The sequence below is a fragment of the Macaca nemestrina genome, chromosome 3 (assembly GCF_043159975.1).
Source record: "Macaca nemestrina isolate mMacNem1 chromosome 3, mMacNem.hap1, whole genome shotgun sequence".
Taxonomy (NCBI): domain Eukaryota; kingdom Metazoa; phylum Chordata; class Mammalia; order Primates; family Cercopithecidae; genus Macaca; species Macaca nemestrina.
The window spans coordinates 76344259-76367455 of NC_092127.1; the positions used below are offsets into that span (position 1 = coordinate 76344259).

Consider the following 23197-nt stretch of genomic DNA (forward strand, 5'->3'; position numbering starts at 1 on the left):
CTAATTCAATACACCTTCAGATCTGTTTGCATGCCAGATGTCTATCATCAGCTCAATATGTAATAATGTTACATAGCTCCTGAAAAAGAACTCAAGTCAAATAACTCTCCTTGTTGGAAGCTCAGACTCGCCTCAAATGTATTTTCCCTTGTTAGCATTTTTTCAACTTTTTATTAATGACCCATATTTACTGAACATACAACATGAAAGTCTTCAGACACCCAATCTGCAATTAAAATTTTAAAAAAGAAACTGAAAAGTTGTTCAGCCTTCTAAATATGCACTGTGAGTTTTCTTGTATCCACACTTGTTTAAAGACTAAGATCTTGTGGCTTTGTCTCTAAAAATAGTGCATCCAGTCTTCACTTCAGGCACTGAAGGACCAGCTCTGCTGTAAAGGGGCTTTTCATATGCATCTAGATTACAAGGTAACAGCAAAAGGAAGGGTGTAATTTCTTCTCTAAAACAGAAGAAACCAGCCCTGAAAGCATTTAAGAGGGCAGTTTTCAGGACTTCCAGAAGTGTTCCTTGTGTAGCCTATGGGGAAGGGAGGGTATTATTTTGGTGAAAAGCTGAAACATATGGATACTCAAGTATAACAGTAGGAAAGGTGTGAATTTAAACCCGCACTGTACTGTCTGCATTTTAAATGATGATGCTTCTAAGAAGCAACTGAATGAGCTTACCTTCTGCATCACACTCCCTGGGTTGGAATCCTGGCTTATGCTGTGTGACTTTGAGAAAATTACTTAACTTCTGTTTCCTTATCTGTAAAATGAGGATGATAGTACTAGACCCACCTTATAGGATTATTATTAGGATTAATTAATTTATGTAAAGTGCTTTGCACAGCACCGAGGCATATAAGACATTGTATATGTGTTAACTCTTATTGTTTTATCTTTGCATTTTTCCCTCCCTAAATGAATCCTAATGGTATTAGCTGTCAGCTATATTTTTCCTCTTTGGACACCCCAGGGGCTACATTATGGACCCTCTGGGTATATAAGCCCTTGGCCCTTATCCCCTCATCCAGCATTCCCAACCTAACCCAGAATCTGCCCCTTGATCCAGAAATGATTTTCTGGAGGACAGAATTAGCATCATTCCAGAACTTACAGTAGCACTTCAGCCTGCCACCTCCAAAATAACCTTCAAGCCAGGCAAATTGTTCCCCTCCTGAGGAAACTCCCAGAAATATTAAAGCTGAATGGAAGCTCTCTCTGAGGAATGAGCTGTATCACATATCACTGTATCTCCCTATTAACCACCTCACTCCTACCATGTCCTAAGCCAGTGTATAAGAGTCATCAGACAAAAATGCAGATTCCTAAGCCCATCCCAAGATTCGGATTCAGTAGCTGAATATGCAGTTGATCTACACACCACACTGGGAAAGCCTGTTCGTTCAAGCAGAGATGCTTGATCTAAAGCCTGCTGTTAGAGGAAGGACAGGGACCAGGACCATGTCTTACTCATCTTCGTACCTCCAGCATATAGCACAAGCCCTAGCATATAGTAGCTGCTTAATAAATTATTATCAAATGAATCACAACAAGTATTATCGAATGAATGGAAACAATAGGCCATAGCTCAACATACAGAATAGTACAAACCTGGCCAAGAAAGATTACAAATAGGCATTTTTAAGAGGTTTTTCCATGAAGGAGAAATGTGGTACAGAGAATGTGCAAGGCAAAATTTCAACTGTTGCTTATAATCCTTTTTTTTTTTTTTTTTTTTTTTTTTTTTTTTGAGACGGAGTCTTGCTCTGTCACCCAGGCTGGAGTGCAGTGGCCGGATCTCAGCTCACTGCAAGCTCCTCCTCTCGGGTTCACACCATTCTCCTGCCTCAGCCTCCCGAGTAGCTGGGACTACAGGTGCCTGCCACCTCGCCCGGCTAGTTTTTTTGTATTTTTTAGTAGAGACGGGGTTTCACCGTGTTAGCCGGGATCGTCTCTCGATCTCCTGGCCTCGTGATCCGCCCGTCTCGGCCTCCCAAAGTGCTGGGATTACAGGCTTGAGCCACCGCGCCCGGCCTATAATTCTTTTTAAAGTCATCCTTCAATCAAAAAATCTCTATGCCCAGGATAAAGAACAGACATGGATCATTATTGCCTTAAAGCTGGTCATTGAAATCTGAACTGACTTATCATGGATTAATTGTAAAACAATTGAAAAAATAAGCCACTTCCTTGTTCTTTGATGTTTTTCCTTTACACTTCACCTTTTATTTGAGAAGCAGTGCCATTTTGTGACAGTTTTTGATGCTCCAAATCTGAATTAATACACAGAATAGCATTCATTTTATCCAAACCACACCTTAATACTTTAGGAAAACCATTCAAATATGTCAAAATATTTGGCATCATCTACTCTTTAAAGACTCAGCACATATTCATAATAACCTTACATCAAAATAGACAGAAGGAATGCACTAGAATGACCAAAAATGTCTCTTGTTTTCCAGGCTGTCACTAAAATATGTGTATGCTCCTTCAGCAGATTTCATTGAAAAACAAAACAAAACAAAAAGCCTGATCCTAAGCATCAGGGAGACAATCGTTCTTTTCCAGTCTGCAGTGCTGACTCTATATTATCTTCAACACCTATTTTCAAATCACTTAACCTTTCTGCCTTCTGTATATTTTAAAACTGGGACCTGTGAATGAAAGAACAGTGTGTGTCAGCTATTACCTAGAAACGTAGGAAAAAGAAATGAGGTAATGCTGAGAAAGGCTAGCTTTATCCATCACATGGACAAAGTGTCACCAAACAAGGGGTGCAAAATGTCTTCACGGACAGATGGTGCTTCTGAGAATGGACAGATTACAAAACGAGGGGAGAAATGAACAGAAGAGAAGATGCCAGAAGTCCATAGAGGAAAGAGGAAAATTTGGCCATTATTTGACAGGGGAAAGTTGAAGACTAAAGCTAAGGCCTAAGATGTTACAAAGATGAAGAACCTATGAGAAACTGAAATACCAAAGGCACAGGAGAAACAGTAATTCTTATGAGTTACTAGAAAAGATAATTTGGCATATCAACCATAAAGCAAGTGCCATTTATTCTAAAGTAGTGTTTCATGGAAACAATAATTGTTCATAATTCTGTTTAGCTTTAATTCCCACAGTGGGTTTAGACAGAGTACTGGAAGTAATACAGATTTAGAGTTTTATCAGGATAACTTTTTTCTTTTTTTTTTCTTTGACATGGATAATAGACTCTTGCTCTGTCACCCAGGCTGGAGTGCAGTGGCATGATCTCGGCTCATGGCAACCTCTGCCTCCTGGGTTCAAGCTATTTTCCTGCCTCAGCCTCCCGAGTAGCTGGGATTACAGGCATGAGCCACCATGCCCAGCTAATTTTTTGTATTTTTAGTAGAGACGGGGCTTCACCATGTTGGCCAGGCTGGTCTTGAACTCCTGACCTCAGGTGATCCACCGACCTTGGCCTCCCAAACTGCTGGGATTACAGGCATAAGCCGCTGTGCCCGGCCTGTTAGAATAACTTTCTAATCCTAAAAATGAACTGGAAACCAAGGATGAGGTAGGAAGGCCAAGACAGAGAAGAAGAGGAACATTCACTCTAGTTCCACAACTCAGTTAAAGAAGTGCTGTCTGCATTCCACCTGAGCCTTTCCAGATTGGGACTGCCTGAAAAGCAGGCATTTCCCAGTATGCAGCAGGGCCTCTGTATTAGTCCATTCTCGCACTGCTGTAAAGATACTAACCGAGGCTGGATAATTTATAAATAAAAGAGGTTTAATTGACTCACAGCTCTGCATGACTGGGGAGGCCTCAGGAAACTTACAATCGTGGCAAAAGGGGAAGGGGAATCAGGCACTTTCTTCACAAAGTGGCAGGAGGGAGAGAGAGAATGAGGAAGTGCCGCACTTTAAAACCATCAGCTCTCATGAGAACTCGTTCACTATTATAAGAACAGCATAGGGGAAACTGCTCCCATGATCCACCTCCTACTATGTCCCTCCCTCAACATGTAGGGAGTACAATTCAAGATGAGATTTTGGTGGGGACAGAGCCAAACCATATCATTCCACCCCTAGCTCCTCCCAAATCTCATGTCATTTTCACATTTTGAAACCAATCATGCCTTCCCAACAGTCCCCCAAAGTCTTAACTCATCCCAGCATTCACTCAAAAGTCTAAGTCCAAAGTCTCATCTGAGACAAGGCAAGTCCCTTGTGCCTATGAGTCTGTAAAATCAAAAGCAAGTTAGTTACTTCCAAGATACAATGAGGTACAGGCGTTGGGTAAATGTTCCCATTCCAAATGGGATAAATTGGTCAAAAGAAAGGGGCCACAGGACCCACACAAATCCAAAACCCAGCCAGGCAGTCATTAAACCTTAAAGCTCCAAAATAACCTCCTTTAACTCCATGTCTCACATCCAGGGAATGCTGATGTAAGGGGTGGGCTTCCAAGGCCATGGGCAGCTCCACTCCTGTGGCTCTGCAGGGTATAACCCCTGAGGCTGCTTTCATGGGCTGACATTGAGTGCCTGTGCTTTTCCAGGCACACAGTGCAAGCTGTTGGTGGATCTACCATTCTTGGGTCTGGAGGACGGTGGCCCTCTTCTCACAGCTTCACTAGGCAGTGCTCCAGTGGGGACTCTGTGTGGGGTCTCCAAACCCACATTTCCTTTCTGCATTGCCCCAGCAGAGGTTCTCCATAAGGGCTCCACCACTGCAGCTGCAGCAGACTTTTGTGTGGACATCCAGGCATTTCCATACATTCTCTGAAATCGAGGCAGAGGTTCCCATACCTCAACTCTTGCCTCTATGTACCCACAGGCCCAACACCACATGGAAGTTGCCAAGGTTTGGGTCTTACACCCTCTGAAGCAACAGATTGAGCTGTACATGGGCCCCCTTTTAGCCACAGCTGGAACTGGAGCTGCTGGGATGCAGGGTGCCCTGTCCCAAGGCTGCACAGAGCAGAGCAGCCTTGGACCTGGCCCCTGAAACCATTTTATCCTCCTAGGCCTCTGCACCTGTGATGGGAGGGGCTGCTTTGAAGGTCTCTGACATGCCTTGGAGACATTTTCCCTATTTTCTTGGTGATTAACATTTGGCTCCTCGTTGCTTATGCAAATTTATGCATCTGGCTTGAATTTCTCCCCAGAAAATGGGTTTTTCTTTTCTACCATATGGTCAGGCAACAAATTTTCCAAACTTTTATGCTCTGTTTCCCTTTTAAACATAAGTTCCAATTTCAAGTCATCTCTTTGTGAGCACATATCATTGTGCACTTTCAGGAAAAACCAGGTCACCTCTTGAATGCTTTGCTGCTTAGAAATTTCTTCTGCCAGATACCCTAAATCATCTCTCTCAAGTTCAAAGTTTCACACATCTTTAGTGCAGGGGCAAAACGCCACCAGTCTCTTTGCTAAAGCATGGCAAGAGTGACCCTTACTCCAGTTCCCAGTAAGTTCCTTATCTCCATATGAGACCACCTCAGCCTGGACTTCATTGTCCATATCACTATCAGCATTTTGGTCAAAACCATTCAACAAGTCTCTAGGAAGTTCCAAACTTTGCTTCATCTTCCTGTCTTCTTCTGAGCCCTCCAAACTCTTTCAAACTCTGCCTGTTACCCAGTTCCAAAGTTACATCCACATTTTCAGGTTATCATTATAGCAGTGCCCCACTACCTTGGTACCAATTCTCTTTATTAGTCCTTTCTCACACTGCGATAAAGATTACCTGAGACTGGGTAATTTATAAATAAAAGATGTTCTGAATGGCTGGGGAAGCCTCAGGAAACTTACAATCATGGCAGAAGGAGAAGCAAGGCACTTTCTTCACACGGTGGCAAGAGGGAGAGAGCAAGGAAGTGTCACACTTTAAAACCATCAGCTCTCATGAGAACTCACTCACTATTATGAGAACAGCATGGGGAAAACTGCCCCCATGATCCAATTACCTCCCATTTGGTCCCTCCTTCAACATGTGGGGATTATAATTTGAGATGAGATTTGGGTGGGGACACAAAGCCAAACCATATCAGCCTCCCAGGATAGAAAGCCGTGACCCAGCAATTCCAGATAAGCCTCCATAAAGGCCAACAGAAGAATGATCTTTCACAGCAAAAAACTCAGGGCACCTAAGGTTTATTTATTTATTACTCCTGAAAACAGCCTAGGGAAAAAAAGTAATCTTCACTACTACTCAGATTGGGGAAAAATTAAGAAATGGAGAAAAGTGGCACTATTTATTGAACATCTATTTGCTAAGCCCTATCCAATAGAATTTGCATGTGCTATTCCACGTATCCCTCAAATTTTAGCAGAAAGTTCATTTTAATGAGCACTTACTCTATGCTAAGAACTTTACCAAGCATTTTGATAGTTTTTTAATTTAATCCTTAAAACACTCTGGAAATTGGTTATTATTCTCAGTATATTAATTAAGAAAATGAGGCTTTCAAAGAATAAATTGAAAGAAAGAAAAAAGAAAGGATAATTTCCCCATCATCATGTGATAAATAAGTAACCAACCAAGGGTTAAAATACAGGTTTGGCCTCTTATATTTATACTAAATTCATACACACAGAGAGAAAAAGTCTGATAATTATTTTTCCATTAAAATGTAACTATAAAATTATATAGTTTACTATTCATTGTAAATGCATAAGTATATGAGAAAATACAGTTGGAAAAAATGTAAACAAACCAAAAAAAGTAAATACTTTAAATAATAGATGACCAATTAAATTATAGTACAATAAAATGCTATGTGGTTATTAAAAAGAATAAGCCAACTGTATACTTTGGTTTATCAAATAGTTATGAAGGAAACTTCTTTGCAGAACAATTCCAAATAATAAGTATAAACAGAATGTAAGAATTTAAAAATCGTGGCTGGGCGCAGTGGCTCACGCCTGTAATCCCAGCACTTTGAGAGGCTGAGGTGGGTGGATCATGAGGTCAGGAGATCGAGACCATCCTGGCCAACACAGTGAAATCCCGTCTCTACTAAAAATACAAAAAATTAGCCAGGCGTGGTGGCGGGCACCTGTAGTCCCAGCTACTCGGGAGGCTGAGTCAGGAGAATGGCATGAATCCAGGAGGTGGAGCTTGCAGTGAACCGAGATTGCCAGACTGGGAAAGAGAGTGATACTCCATCTCAAAAAAAAACTAAAATAAAATAAAAATAAAAATTGTTTTGTAATCCCTAATGAAATAATGGACTCAATCATTAATAATCATTGCATGCCAAAAACATCAAGTGAAATGTTGATGGCAGATGAGGCTGACACCACCCAAATCCTCTCCTAAATCTTAGTACCACTCAAAGTGAAACATGAGACTGGTGGGCCTCCTGAGATGATACAGCAGGAAGAGCAGAACAAGCACCCCCTATGAAGGAGTCTTGGCAACATACTGAAAGTGAATCTAATCAAGACTCAAATATAAGGGATAGAGGAACAAGTTGAACCACACCTGAAGGAAACAACCAGTCAAATCCAGAAGGTGAGCTGGGCGTGGTGGCTCACGCCTGTAATCCCAGCACTTTGGGAGGCTGAGGCAGGTGGATCACAAGGTCAAGAGATCAAGACCATCCTGGTCAACATGGTGAAACCCCATCTCTACTAAAAAAAAAAATACAAAAATTAGCTGGGCGTGGTGGTGTGCGCCTGTAGTTCAGGAGGCTGAGGTAGGAGAATCACTTGAACCCAGGAGACAGAGGTTGCAGTGAGCAGAGATAACACCACTGCACTCTAGCTTGGTGACTGAGCAAGACTCCATCTCAAAAAAAACAAAAAACAAAAAACAATCCTCAAGGTGGGGCCTTCTACAGAACAGATAAGCCAGTTTCTCAATGAAGTAAGTGTCTGTTTTTTAAAAATCTAATTTTTTATAATGTCTGATTACTAAAGATCAAGAAAGACCTAAGACATGCCATATATGAACCTAATTTGACTCTTAAATAATGCAACTGCAAAAAGACATTTTGGAGGAAATCAGAGCAATTGGAAAATTGACTGGATATTGGATTATACTAAGATTACTGTTAATTTTCTGAGATGTGATAATGGCTTTGTAGTGTTTTTTTAAGTCCTTATAATATTAGAAATACATACAGAAGTATTTATGGGTGAAATTACATAATATCTAGGATTCATTTTAAAATACTTCCAAAAAAGGGGAGAGCTATAGATGGAACCAGATTGGCAAATGTATTTCTTATTATAGAAATTTTCTAACATACACAATAGAGGAGAAAATGATATAATGAATCTGCATGCACTTAACTTCAACATTTTGCCAATCTTGGTTCAAGCTATTCCTTCCACACATACTTTTTTCTTCTGGTGTATTTTAAAGTAAATCTCAAACGTCAGAGAACATATCATTTCAGTCATAAATATTTCCAGATGCTTCTCTAAGAACATTTTTTAAATATAACCACCAAGCCACTATCTCACCTGACAAAGTTAATAATTTTTAATATCATCTAATACATAGTAAGAATGTCAAAATATTGATATATGTGTTGAACTGGGTAATGGATACCTGGGGATCCATTATACGTTCTAGTTTTGTGTATGTCTGAACTTTTTCATAATGAAACATTTCTTTAAAGCGTAAGGCAACTTTGTATATACTGACAGAGAATAATCTTCTAGACATGTTAAATGAAAAAAAGGCACAGAATAGTATATATAGTATGTTACAATTTGTGTTTTAAAAGTTATATCTATGTATATATATAGTTATACAATATACTCGGAAGACACACATGGAATTAAAAACAGCAGTTGTCTCTCAGGAGGAGAACTGGAGCACCAGGGATAAAGAAAGATTTATTTATCCTTTTGTACCTTTCGAATTTGGGACAGTCTATTAAGTATTTTAAAACATAAATCATTCATAAATTAAAGGAAAAAATATACAGCCACCTAGGCGCATCGTATATCATCAAAACTAATCATTAAGTGTAAATGAGAGTATTCACTGCTTAAACTACTCTAATTTTGACCTATCAGATTTATCTTGCAAAAATTGCCCTGACAGTTCCAAAATCAGACATCTCCAGCCAGCTGTCTGTCCAATCCAATATTCTAATGCTCTAGATTTTAGAGCTACTGTGGTCTAAAGATTGGCATTTCAGCGTATTATTTCCTCCCCTTACCCACTACCTCATGTTTGGCTTATTCTGTTTAAAACTTTTTATAATTCTGTATTCCAAGGCTTTCTTCAGTAAAACTTCTAAGGAATTTCCTTCACTATCAGAACAACCAAGCCTCTTTCTGTTTCTCTTGTGGTTCAAACTGAAAGTAAGACCACCTTTCATACTGTCCCATGTCCAAATGAAGCTAGTCTTCCCATCCAGCTGCTACAGATCACTTTCTGTCCTTCCAACCTATCCTAGCTCCATGTCCTAACATATAGTACATACACTACCTGCTATCTGTCTTTAGGCGGACTTGTCTCTTTCCAACTTAAATTCTAAATACTTTAAACAGATGAGTGGTTAAACACAAGTATAGAGTTGTCTCTTTACAACAATTTAGATTTAACTGAAGCAGAATATTGGAGGTTATAAAGCAAGAATATGTATCATTTTAAAATATTTTTCTAAATTTCTCCTTTTCAATCCCAAATGGAAAAATGAAGCAATAGCGCATAACAGTAGAAGACCATGGAATGTTATTCTCTGTGTGAAATTTTAGAGCAACAATTATTTTTAGTAACATCTGGGCCAAATGTTCTTACAGGACTTAGTTTATTCTGAAATTGAATATCATACAATATCAGGATGAGGTATTTAAAATTCTGCAGTACTACTCTACAAATAACTTAACAATTTGAATGACTCTGCTTTTATCCATATCAACAAAGTTTTAGTAAGCACAGAGTATACAATATGAAGAAACAATAGTCTTTCCCGGGCAAAATAAAATAATTTTGTGACTGTAAAATGATGCAAAATCTATTTTTTTTCTTCCAACTTTTATTTTAGTTTTAGGGGTACATGTGCAGGTTTGGTATATAAGTAAATTGCGTCTTATAGGCCAGGTGCTGTGGCTCATGCCTGTAATCACAGCACTTTGGGAGGCCGAGGCAGGAGGATCACTTGAGGCCAGGATTTAGAAACCAGCCTGGTCAACATGGCGAAACCCCGTCTCTACTAAAAATACAAAAATTAGCCAGGTGTTGGTGGCTCACACCTGTAGTCCTAGCTACTCAAGAGGCTGAGACAGGAGAATTGCTTGAACATGGGAAGCAGAGGTTGCAGTGGCCTGAGATTGTGGCACTGCGCTACAGCCTGGGTGACATAATGAGACTGTCTCAAAAAAAAAAAAAAAATTGCATGTTACAGGGGTTTGGTGTATAGATTATTTTGTTACCCAGGTAATAACCATAGTAACCGAAAAGTATCAATCTTCACTCTCCTCCCACACTCCACCTTTAAGTAGACCCCAGTGTCTACTGTTCCCTTCTTTGTGTCCATGTGTATTTGTACTCCACGTTTAGCTTCCACCTACAAATAAGAACATCTGGTATTTGGTTTCCTGTTACTGTGTTAATTTGCTTAGGATAATGGCCTCCAGCTCCATCTATATTGCTGCAAAGAACATGATCTCATTCGTTTTAATGACTGTGTAGTATTCCATGTTGTGTTTGTACCACATTTTATTTACCCAGTCCACTGTTGATAGGTTTTCAGGTTGATTCCATGTCTTTGCTATTGTGAACAGCGCTGCAATGAACATATGTTTGCATATGACTTGATGGTAGAACAATTTATGTTTCTTTGGTTATATACTCAGTGATGAGATGCTGTGTCAAAGGATAGCTCTCTTTTAAGTTCTTTGAGAAATCTTCAAACTGCTTTCCATAGTGGCTGACCTAGTTTACATTCCCACCAGCAGTGTGTATAAGTGTTCACTTTTCTCCGCAACCTCACCAGCATCTATTATTTTTTACTTTTTCTTTTTTTTTGAGACCAAGTCTCACTCTGTTGCCCAGGCTGGAGTGCGGTGGCACGATCTCTGCTCACTGCAAGCTTCACCTCCTGGGTTCACGCCATTCTCCCGCCTCAGCCTTCCGAGTAGCTGGAACTAGGGGCGCCCACTGCCACGCCCAGCTAATTTTGTTTCTGTATTTTTAGTAGAGATGGGATTTCACCGTGTTAGCCAGAATGGTCTCAATCTCCTGACCTTGTGATCTATCTGCCTCGGCCTCCCAAAGTGCTGGGATTACAGGTGTGAGCCTTGACTTTTTCATAGTAGCCCTTCTAACTGGTGTGAGATGATATTTCATTGTGGTTTTGATTTACACATCTCTAATGATTAGTTTTGAGAATTTTTTTTCATATGCCTGTTGGCCGCCTGTGTGTCCTCTTTTGAGAAGTGTCTCTCCACGTCCTTTGCCCCTTCTTTTTCTTTTTTTTTTTGTAGAGATGGGCTTATACTATGTTGCCCAGGCTAGTCTAACTCCTGGTCTCAAAGCAATCCTTCTACCTTGGCCTCCCAAAGTGCTGGGATTATAGGCATGAGCCACTGCACCAGGCCTGAGGATGTAATAAATATAATTGTAAATGTATGTGTACCCAACACCAAAACACCCAGATATAAAGGGAGAAATAGACTCTAATACAGTAATAGTTCAGGACTTAAACACTCTACTCTCAGCATTGGACAGATTATCTAGACATAAATCCAACAAACAAACATTGGATTTAAACTGCACTGTATTTATTTATTTATGTATTTATGTATTTATTTATATTTTTGAGACAGAGTCCCACTCTGTCACCCAGGCTAGAATGCAGTGGCATGATCTCAGCTCACTGAAACCTCTGTCTCCTGAGTTCAAGCGATTCTTGTGCCTCAGCCCCACAAATACCTGGGATTACAGGCAAGCGCCAGCACGCCCAGCTAATTTTTGTTTTGCTTTTAGCAGAGATGGGGTTTCACCATACTGGCCAGCCTGTTCTTGAACTCCTGGCCTCAAGTGATCCATCTGCCTCCGCCTCCCAAAGAGCTGGAATTACAGGTGTGAACCACCACACCCAGCCTCCTTTGCCCATTTTTTGATAGGGTTGTTTGTTTTTTGCTTTAAGTGCCTTATAGATTCCAGGTATTAGACCTTTGCTGGATACATAGATCTTTGCTGGATACATAGTTTGCAAACCTCCATTCTGGAGGTTGTCTGTTTACTCTGTTAATAGTTTCCTTTGCTGTGCAAACATCATTTACTTTAATTAGGTCCCATTTGTCAATTTTGGTTTTATTGCAATTGTTTTTGGAATCTTTGTCATGACATCTTTGCCAGAGCCTGTGTCTAGAATTGCACTTTCTGTGTTCTGCTAGGGTTTTTATAGTTTCAGATTTTATATTTAAGTCCTTAATTTGGCCGGGCACGGTGACTCACGCTTATAATCCCAGCACTTTGGGAGGCCAAGGCAGGTGGATCACGAGGTCAGGAGTTCAAGACCAGCCTGGCCAAGGTGGTGAAACCCCCTCTCTACTAAAAATACAAAAATTAGCCAGGCGTGGTGGTGGGCACTTGTAATCCCAGCTACTCGGGAGGCCGAGGAAGAGAATTGCTTGAACTCGGGAGGCGGAGCTTGCAGTGAGCCGAGATTATGCCACTGCACTCCAGCCTGGGTGACAGAGCAAGACTCTGTCTCAAAAAAAAAAAAAAAAAAAAAAAAAAGTCCTTAATTCATCTTGAGTTGATTTTTGTATATGGTGAAAGAAAGGGGTCGTGTTTCAGTCTTCTGCATATGGCTAGCCGGTTATCCCAGCAGTGTTTATTGAATAGGGAATCCTTTCCCCAATGCCTATTTTTGTAGGCTTTGTTGAAGATCAGATGGTTGTAGGTTTGCAACTTTATTTCTGTGTTCTCTAACCTGTTCTATTAGCCTCTATGTCTGTCTTTGTACCAATACTATGCTGTTTTGGTTACTGTAGCCTGTGGTATAGTTTGAAGATGAGCAGGGTAATGCCCCCAGCTTTGTTCTTTTTGCTTAGGATTGCTTTGTTTATTCTGGCTCTTTTGTTATTCCATATGAATTTTAGAATAGCTTTTTCTAGTTCTGTAAAAAATAGTGTTGGCACTTAAATAGGAATAGTGTTGAATCCGTAAATTGATTTGGGCAGTGTGGCCATTTTAACAATATTGATTCTTCCTATCCATGAGCATGAAATGTTTTTCCATTCATTTGCTCTTTCGTATTGGTGATTATTTTCCAGAAACTGAAATTTGAGGACAGTGCAACAATGCTCTTTGTGTCTTCCTTGGCAGTAAATAGCAAGGATCTGGATGGAGAGTGGAGTAGTCACTTCAGAAGGGCCAGGTATAGAACTCGAGAATACTTCATCTCCTGCTCCTGTCTATACAAAATATCAAGTCCTTGAGGCAGATTCTTGGACGAAGCAACAGTTTGGTGACTTGTTAGGCTGGATGTCCCAGAAGCAAGAAGGTTGTATTTTAAGCCCTCACTTCCAAGTTCTAGTGGTCTCTTCTTCCTTGGTCCAATAGCTGCAAGAGCTGTGAGATTAGCATCTCTATGCTGCATCTGTTCAAGTTCCAAATGCTGTAACTCATTGGCGTTCTGCTTTAATCTCAGCTGTTCTGGATCTTCTTCATTAGAACGACTCTTGGCTGCCCTAAGTAACATTTCTGTTTCTTCTAAATCCTTTCTCTGCTTCTCCAATTGATCCAGCTTTTCAAGAAACTTGAGGTGTGTGTGACCTGGTATCACTACACAGGATGTAATTTTCACTTGCCTTGTAAGTAGTCATCCAATGCTGAGCAACTGCAGTCAGTTTTTCTAGAAGGCCTCGTAATTGTTCCTGTGTTGCATGGGAGATCAAGTTCACAGCATCAGAGTTAAGTTCTGTAATGTCATGCTTTTTACCAATGTCTAACATTATCTTTTGTAGAGCTCCAATAAAAAGAAATGGTTCATCTTTACATGACCGAATGAGTGTGCCAACCAATTCAGAGTTTGTTGCTAAGATACAGGCATTTTCTTCATTAAGTTTGACCCCTGACATGGAAGTCACATCATTGATGTCATCTTCATCCCTGAAGTATGTTGTTCCATTCTCTTTTATTTTTTTGAGTAGGAGATGCTTGAAGCGACAGAATTTTATTTCCTGGCAGAGTAATTTGCTTTAGAATGGAAGCTGGAAGAAACTGACTGGTAGGTATTACAGTGTTCACTGGCATCGTCTTCTATCCAGATTTCTAAATGGTCAATGCTGAGGAATGTGAAAGTGTGGTCACCTGTTTTTCATTGCCTCCTGAAGGCTGCTGAACTACTAGTTGCTTGACTTTAACTAACTATGGAATCCCAGCTGGTTGTGAAAGGACAGGGCCCAGCTGGGCAAGTTTGATTTGAATTGGAGTGCCAATAACAGGCTTGTCAGATGCGGTCCTGGCAGAAGTAACAACAGGTTTCACAGATGGAAGACAAAATAGCTGCACCTGAAGATTCTTCAGAAGTTACTGCTGGAAGGGACAGTGTTACTGCTGTTCCAGGGACAACTGGCTTTTCAGGTTGCAATGAGACCATTGTCACCGTGTTTGGTACAGATGTCACAAGTGGTTTTGAAGTCTGAAGCAAAACAGACTACACAACTCTGTAGAAATTTATAGTCAAAACAGTAACAACAGGTTATGAGATAGGCCTTAGACTTAAAAAGTCTAGACAGACTGGATTCTCGAATGACAAGTCACACATTTGGGGCAAGTTCATCATACCATCTATGAAACGTCCATAAATAAGTGAAGTATTAGTGCAGGGTCTTGCGTATGGAAAGTGCTCAGCATTTAGCAGTGATGGGGTTCAGGATGTGCTACCCCAAAATACGGCACTTTGGCATTTGAGGAAGCAGTAGAAGCAGAAAAGTTACTCGCTGACTTTCTCTTGCCTTTCTCCCCTGAAGTAAGCCAAAAAACAATTCTTTGACCTTCCTGTGAAATAAGTCATTAAGGCTCTCATGGAGAGGTGCCCACCCTATATCTGGAGGAAAGGAATGTTCTTATCTCCAAAGGCACAGGGACATAGAGACAAATCTGAACACACAGGTCTAGCTAAGTCCCCCAGTTTATTACCATTAGATCACACCTCCTTTGTCCAATCATACTTTTCCACAACTGTCTACTCTTCATCAACCCTAAGCACAAAAATGTACAAATGTACCTGTTTCTTTGGGTCTTCATTTCTGAAGGCTTTTATGTCATGTAAACATATTAATTAAATGAATTTGGTTTATGATTTTCTCTGGTTAATCTGTCTTTTGTTATAGGTGCCTCAGCCATGAACTTAGCAATGGATGAGGAAAAGAAATCTTTCCTTCCCTACAACAGTTGCTGTTGTAGTATTGGTAGTATTATTGATAGTATTATCATTACTTGTGATACTTCCTCAAAAAACCGTTTAATTGGATGAAAAGGACATAAACCAAATCGGAGCGGGTTAAGGGATAAGGGATCTAACTATGTCAACAAAATCTGATAATACTGGGTCTTGAATGATGAAATTTTCTTTCCAACTGAGGACACTGGATAGTCTTTTTGTTTTTTCTTTTTTTTAAATTTATTATTTGTTATTTTTTAAATTATACTTTAAGTTCTAGGGTACATGTGCACAACAGGCAGGTTTGTTACATATGTATACATGTGCCGTGTTAGTGTGCTGCACCCGTTAACTTGTTATTTACATTAGGTATATCTCCTCCCTCCCCCGACCCCATGACAGGTCCAGTGTGTGATGTTCCCCACCCTGTGTCCAAGTGTTCTTATTGTTCAATTCCCACCTATGAGTGAGAACATGTGGTATTTGGTTTTCTGTCCTTGTGATAGTTTGCTCAGAATGATGGTTTCCATCTTCATCCATGTTGCTACAAAGGACATGAACTCATCCTTTTTTATGGCTGCATAGTATTCCATAGTGTATATGTGCCACATTTTCTTAAGACAGTGGATAGTCTTTTTCTCAATATACACAGAACTGGTTTTTTACCAAATCATCTTAAAATCTGCATTATAATTACATTTTCTAGTGTAGTTGCTGTGCAATAGAATTCCATGGCTTCTTTTCCATCCTCAAAACAAAGAATAAAAATATGCTAAAGGCAGGGTACAGTGGCTCACACCTGTAATCCCAGCACTTTGGGAAGCTAAGGCAGGAGGATTGCTTGAAGCCAGGAGTTCAAGACCAGCCTGGACAACAGAACAACACCCTGTCTACACAAAAATAAAACTTAAAAAATTAACTTGTCATGGTTGTAGTCCTGTCACTCTCCTGTAGTCTTGTCATCTTAGTTACCCAGGAGGCTGAGGCAGGAAAATCGCTTGAGGCCAAGAGCGAGACTGCAGTAAGTTATGATCACACCACTGCCCTCCAGCCTGGGTGACAGAACAAGACCCTGTCTCCCGATCGATAAATAGATAGATAGATAGATAGATAGATAGATAGATAGATAGATAGATAGATGCTGAAGACCTACAACACATCCAAGGTCCAAAGACAATAAATGAACCCAATTTTTATAAGGAAACTCTCCATCTAAAGTTTAGGGTATAAATTAGGTTTAAAAAATTGTCCTTAAAAAAAAATCGGCATTAATCAAAACAGATTGAAGTATAGAAGCCTAAATCCATGATCAGAAAAATCCATCTATAACTTCCAGGGACCCCAAACAGTAATCTCAAATTTCACATTGAATCTGGCTAAGTCACTAGCACAGTAAACAGTAGCATCTGGCTCTCATGTGGGATGGTATATACAATGGGCTGATCCATAACTTTGGTCTACTTTGGACATTTAGATGGACGGGCTGAGAGCCCAGTGTGTTATAATAACCCTGAAAAACTTTTGGCTCTGGCTGTGAACGCATTAGCATTAACTTAAATTTGTTGCTTTGTTTACAAGAGATATTTGCTTGTGCTTTCTGCCTAAATGGAATCGGTTAAAGGCACCCAAGACCTCAAAGAGTGAAATTTACAATTAGTACAGCAGCTATTTACTTTACTGAACTTTGCTTTTTTTTTTTTTTTTTTTTTTTTTTTTTGCATTTCCTCTTAGTTACATCTTTTTGAAATAAATGATATCTTTATCTGAAGTTTCTATCTGTTCATATTAGGAGCATTAACAACTAATATCCCCTGCCTAATTTTTTCTTTCCTTCATAACCTGAAGCTTAAAATAAGTAACCATTTAAAGAGTTCCTTGAAGATGTCACCATTTAGAAATGTCACACATGCAGCCATTTGTTTCTGAGCTAGAGAGTGCTGGCTGTTTAGAACAGTGTCCCAATTATTCTTTTTGAAACCACTCAAAGCCACCAGAACTAATTTCTCCCAATATATCACTATAGTTTAATGTCTATAATAAAGAGATATCCCCACTCAACCAGTAGAAACTGACTATTGCATATCCAGGATATAATCAGAGGGCCCCTGTACTGAATCTGAGACTTCCAACAATTGTAATTAAACAACACCCAATCTAACTTTGTGTTTATTGCTTTTACAAATAGCATCAACACAGGTGAATTATCTATGATATTTATTCATATCTGCATTATTTTAAGCAAATACGTGGTAGTCTTACCCTTACCAAAATAAGACTGAATAATTAACAGATGGGCATTCTAATAACATTGTGGAACAGCATAATGTTGGATTACCTTTTAAATCTCATTATACTCATAAGCAAGAATTGCAATGTTCTATATATTTGTTCTATCATTCAATGAACAAGTATTTTTTTAAAATCTCTTGTGGGCCTAGCATTGATCTCAACAGGGAAAAAATTAATCTGAAATTTTATTTTGAATTAAACATCTTTTAAATGTTTTATATTTTGTTTTTATTTTTTCAGGTTTTTTTTTTTTTTTTTTTTTTTTTTTTGAGACAGGGTGATACTCTGTCACCCAGACTGGAGTGCAGGTTGTGATCTTGGCTCACTGCAACCTGTGCCTCCTGGTTTGAAGCCATCCTCCTACCTCACCCCTCCAAGTAGCTGGGGCCACAGGCACATGCCACCACCCCCAACTAATTTTTGTAGTTTTAGCAGAGACAAGGTTTCGTCATATTGGCCAAGCTGGTCTCGAACTCCCGACCTCAAGCAATCTGCCCGCCTCGGCCTCCCAAAGAGCTAGAATTTACAGGCATGAGCTACTATGCCTGGCCTTAAATGGTTTTTTTGTTGTTGCTTTTCTTTTTCTTCTTTTCTTTTTTTTTCTTTTTTTTTTTAAAGACGGCCTGTCGCCCAGGCTGGAGAGCAGTGGCGCAATCTTGGCTCCCGGATTCAAGAGATTCTCCTGCCTCAGCCTCTTGAGTAGCTGGGACTACAGGCACATGACACCAAGCCCGGCTAATTTTTGTTTGTTTTTTTTTTTAAGTAGAGACAGGGTTTCACAGTGTTAACCAGGATAGTCTCAATCTCGTGACCTTGTGATCCTCCCACCTCGGCTTCCCAAAGTGCTAGAATTATAGGCGTGAGCCACCGCGCCCAGCCCCTTAAATGGTTTTTAAATATGTCACCATTAATAGGTTTGTATAAAGAAAGAAAATTAGGCGCAGTGGCTCATGCCTGTAATCCCAGCACTTTGGGAGGCTGAGGCAGGTGGATCACTTGAGCCCAGGAGTTCAAGACCAGCCTGGGCAACAAGGTGAAACCCTGTGTCTACAAAAAATACAAAAGTTAGCTGGGTGTGGTGGCGTGCACCTGTGATCCCAGCTACTTGGTAGGGCTGAGATAGGAGGATGACTTGAGCCCAGGAGGTGGAGGTGGCATTAAGCCAAGATTGCACCAATGCACTCCAGCCTGGGTGACAGACAGACCCTGTCTCAAAAAAAAAAAAAAAAAAAAAAAAAAAATTATATGATTCAGAAAACCACCCAAATAGAATGAAGCTTCTAAATGTTCTCGTGGTATGTGGTTTGCCATAACTAAACAATAATCCCCTTTTTAATTAGGGTAGAAGACAGCATAGTGGTGCTTGTCTATAATCCCAGTTACTTAAAAGGCTGAGGTGAGAGGATCACTTGAGCCCAAGAGTTCAAGGTTACATGAGCTGTGATCACACCACTGCACTCCAGCCTGGGTGACAGACTGAGTCCCAGTATCAAAAAAAAAAAAAAAAAAAAAGGGTGGTCTACATTCTCAGAAAGCCAAGATTAGAAAACTGTAACAATCAGGTATTTGAGATTTCATCAGATGACCCACAAAGAATATAAACATGCTACTTTCCTAAGAAAATAGAACTTAATTTTCTCTGTAAAGATTTTCCAATCTGAACTAGGTGGGATGGTGCATGCCTGTAATCCCAGCTACTAGGGAAGCTAACACAGTAGGACCACTTGAGCCCAGGAGTTCCAGACTAGCCCTGACAACACAGCAAGACTCCATGTCCACAAAAAATTTTAAAATTATCCCGGCATAGCAGCATGCACCTGTAGTCCCAGCCACTTAGGAGTCTAAGGCTGAAGGATTGTTTGAGCCCAAGTTTAAGGTTACATGGGCTATGGTCACGCCCCTGCACTCCAGCCTGGGCAACAAAGAGAAACCCTATCTCCAAAAACAAACAGAAAAACAAAGGCAAAGCTAGGCACAGTGGCTCATGCCTGTAATCCCAGCTACTTGGGAGGTTAAGGCAGGAGGATTACTTGAGCCCAGGAATTGAGTCCAGCTTGGACAACACAGCAAGAACCTGTCTCTAATTAAAAAAAACAAAATTGACTTTCCAATCTATTGCAAGACATTCTTCAGGAAAGACAGTGAAATTACAGTCATTTTACTATGCTAATAATTACACAGCATTTTAAATAAAATAAAAAAGAACCAGAAATTGAAAAAAACACCTAATTTTTAAAGAAAATGTTCTCTCCTTAGGTTTCATGATTGCAGAAGGAGCACTGGACAGTCAGGCAATCTGGGTTCTGGTCCCAACTCTCACTCAACAGATGTGTAACTCTGGCCAGCTTTACCCTCTGTGAAATATGGCTGAACTATCAGCCCTAATAGGGTCTGGTCCAGCTCTAAGTCTGTAACTACAGGTGCCTTCCCTGAAAAGTAGAAATCTGGAGGAGTGTGGATAGCCCCTCTGCATTAAACATAGCTAGCCTAATGTGATGATAAAGACAGGAAGAGAATACAGGACATTAAACAGAGTTGTGTGAGTGAGATGGAAAAATGGATAATTTTCTTCCATTTCTTTTCACATTACTGTGTTAATCTTTAAAGAAAAGGAATTCTAAAACCCCATAACTGGGTATCTTCACCCTGAGAAGCAGGAAATGTGTGTCTGCAGAGAAATCAGGGCTCTTCGGTTTATGTGACGGAGGAATCCATGTGCCCAAGGATGGGCATCGTTTTATCACACTCCCCTTCAGAAAGAGTTTTAGGCATGTGGCCAAAAAAGGGGGTGTGGTCTAGGCAGGGACAGAGGGCCAGATCAGGAAGACTACCTCTGAAATCCTCACACCGTGCTCGCCTACACGAAATGGCTAACAAAATTACAAGCAGGGATGGAGACCCTTCCCAGGAAAAATCTAGCTTTACTCAACAATATGGAAGGAGGAGAAAGTAGGGTGGGATGGGAGGATCTTCCATTTTTCTATGTCTTCATTTTATATGGCTTGTACCTGTAACATACAGGGTTCAAAAGATGAATTGGAACTGTCTCTGTGGTGGTGTTTATGCAGTTCAGTGAAATAGAATGGGAGGGGAATCATCCATGTTCACAACACTATGGGTGGGGCACGCTCTCTTCTGTTGTTTGTTGTTCTATGACTTAAACCATATACTGCAAAAGGCTTAAAAAAAAAAGAAAAAGAAGGACAAAACCCATCTAAGCATATTTTCTTTGCATTCATACCATCATCTTTCTCACCCAAAAGTTTCTTCAATGCCTAAGTGTCTCTGGAATCAGCGTTTGGCCCCAAAGCCTATGGTTTGTGCAGAGATTCACAGAAAAGACCAGGTTCTGTTCCTTAAAAAAATAAAGATTTTCCAATGCTTAAAGACATAGCCTAATTATTTGCCTATTATCCCTCAAGGGGACACCATACACCTTGACCTAGAACTCTATCAAGTGTTCACAGAAAAGCGCCAGGGCAAATAAACAATCTGTTCTTCTAAATTCCCCTTTATATCTCCTTCCAACCACACATTTATTTTCAGTCTCTAAAACAAACTTAATGTTATATGCTCAGAAGGAAGAGAAGGATGTTGTCGAATTTATTCCTTTGCTCTCCAAAAAGGCCACACCTAAGACATCGTCAAGGTGAGAATCATTCCTGATGCATGCGGGTGGAAATATGGTGCTTGCTAAGAATAAAAAATAAAAACCAAACAAAAGAACAAACCAACAAACAAAAAAACAGTGCTCAGAAATCTGTATCTGTCACATTTCTCTCTACTCCTTAATTGGGCTTTCGATGCAGGAAAGGCAATTCACTAGCTGGGAAAGGGAGAAAGAACTCCATCATTCTTCCACTGCCAGCACCTGTTCTGCCAGCTGACACTATTTAATATAAATTTTGACCGTAAGAAAAAGGCAATATACTAATAGCACTGCTGTTTACCAAAAACTAATCAAATCTCGTCACTGCTGGTTCGCCCCCGCTTTCTCTCACACCACCCACTCACCCAGTGCAGAGAAGGGGTGGCAACCACTTTCTCCGGCACAGACACAGTCAGTGTCTTCACACAAGCAGTGATTCTGACCAAAAGAGCCACCACCCTCTTGCCCCTCTCCCTGCTTATCATACAGGGAGCACCAAGTCCACTCCGGGGCTGGGAATCTGAAATCAATTCACTTTAACCAGATCTCAAAAATCTGCCCTACGGTTAAAGAAAGAGAAAATGCAAATCAGAAAAACACATCACATGGAGAACAAACCAAAACCAGGGCTGGGGAACATTTGCACATCAGCGCTGCCTTTGAACTCCAGAATGGCATGGAAAGCGCCGCTGCCCAGCCCAGATCCAAGGAGGGGGTTTTACAAAGGCTTCCAGCACCCCCTATCAACACAAACACTTCCTCCCCGCTTCCAAAATGCTCTGAATAAAGACCTTCTTTAAGCACTTACTGGGAGCGGCAGCTTCTCTCTGCAATGTGCCTGTGAGTCACGCAGCAGGAGGGGCCCCGGAGCAGGGCAAGTCGGAGAGCCCCCAGCTTCCCTGCAAGCTGATGTCTATGAGACAGCAGCCCAGGAACCGACTTTCCCATTACAGCCTCAGACTGTAATCCATGTGCTTTCGGCGGGCCAGTCCCAGCTGCCCACAGAGCACCACATGATCTGCTCTGACATCAGATCAGCCAGACGTGACAGCCCATCCGCCAGCCTCTTCCACACTCATGGGTTGCATCATTTGGGTGCCTTTGGTTTGCATTTAAGCAGGTGGTACAGAGTAAGGAACTGTTGTTTTCTCACAAAATATTTTTTTTCTGGTGTCTTCTGTTCTCAAAGAAGGAAAAAAAAAAAGCAAGAAAAGCACTTGACTTTGTTGCAGCCTAAATATATCAGATATATGGGAAGTAACTGGAGTTCCACGCCTAGTTCAGGGAAGCTGAGGAACGAGCTACTGCCAAGATGCCAATGCTGTGGGAGTGATTTCATCTATAAATCACTACCACCACCATATCCCACCGCCTTTCAGTAGATCATCTTTTATATAAGAGTTTATATATATATATATATATATACACACACACATATATATGCTATATATATGTTTAAGTCATAAAATATTGGTAGGTGGGGTGTGTGTATGTGTGTGTTTTAAGCCAGTCACCACTGAGTTTAGTTCATGGACGATCTCAGGGAGGTAACCCTTAGACTCAGTGCAATATACAATAATTATATTTTGAGAGGATTCACACAAAGTCCAACAGAAATAGACGTACAGACCTAGACAGGCAGATAAGCAGACAGGAAGTCAGAACCATCCATTCAGGCTTACATTCATTCATTCAGTAATCATTTATTGATCACCTATTACATACCTAGTCCAAAAACAGATTATCAAATGGTGGAGGGGTTGGATATTTGTCACAGAGCTTCTAATTCTACTTCTGTGATAAGACAAGAAGTAAGAGCCTTATCAAGGATCCTTATAAAATGTTCTGTGGCTAATATGAATCTAAAGGCTGGTAACAAAATCACATTTTATCTTAATTTCATTAGGATAAATGG

General features: G+C 40.4%; 1 protein-coding gene and 1 pseudogene across 22 annotated transcripts in view; both read right to left on the bottom strand.

Annotated features, from left to right (window-relative positions):
* LOC105486421 (ankyrin 2) overlaps positions 1–23197 on the bottom strand; it is a 698368-nt gene that overhangs the window by 547168 nt on the left and 128003 nt on the right. For 13 of the 22 annotated variants that reach the window (XM_071093165.1, XM_071093169.1, XM_071093173.1 and 10 more), the window contains exon 1: positions 22091–22254. The exons of 1 other annotated variant lie outside the window; for it this stretch is intronic. The gene's annotated coding sequence lies outside the window, so the exon portion shown is untranslated. Of the gene's footprint in view, positions 1–22090; positions 22273–23197 lie in introns of those variants that run through there. 8 more of the 22 variants (XM_071093166.1, XM_071093151.1, XM_071093154.1 and 5 more) reach the window with 4 other exon arrangements.
* Positions 4882–22230, bottom strand: LOC105486422 (transcription initiation factor TFIID subunit 4B pseudogene; annotated as a pseudogene).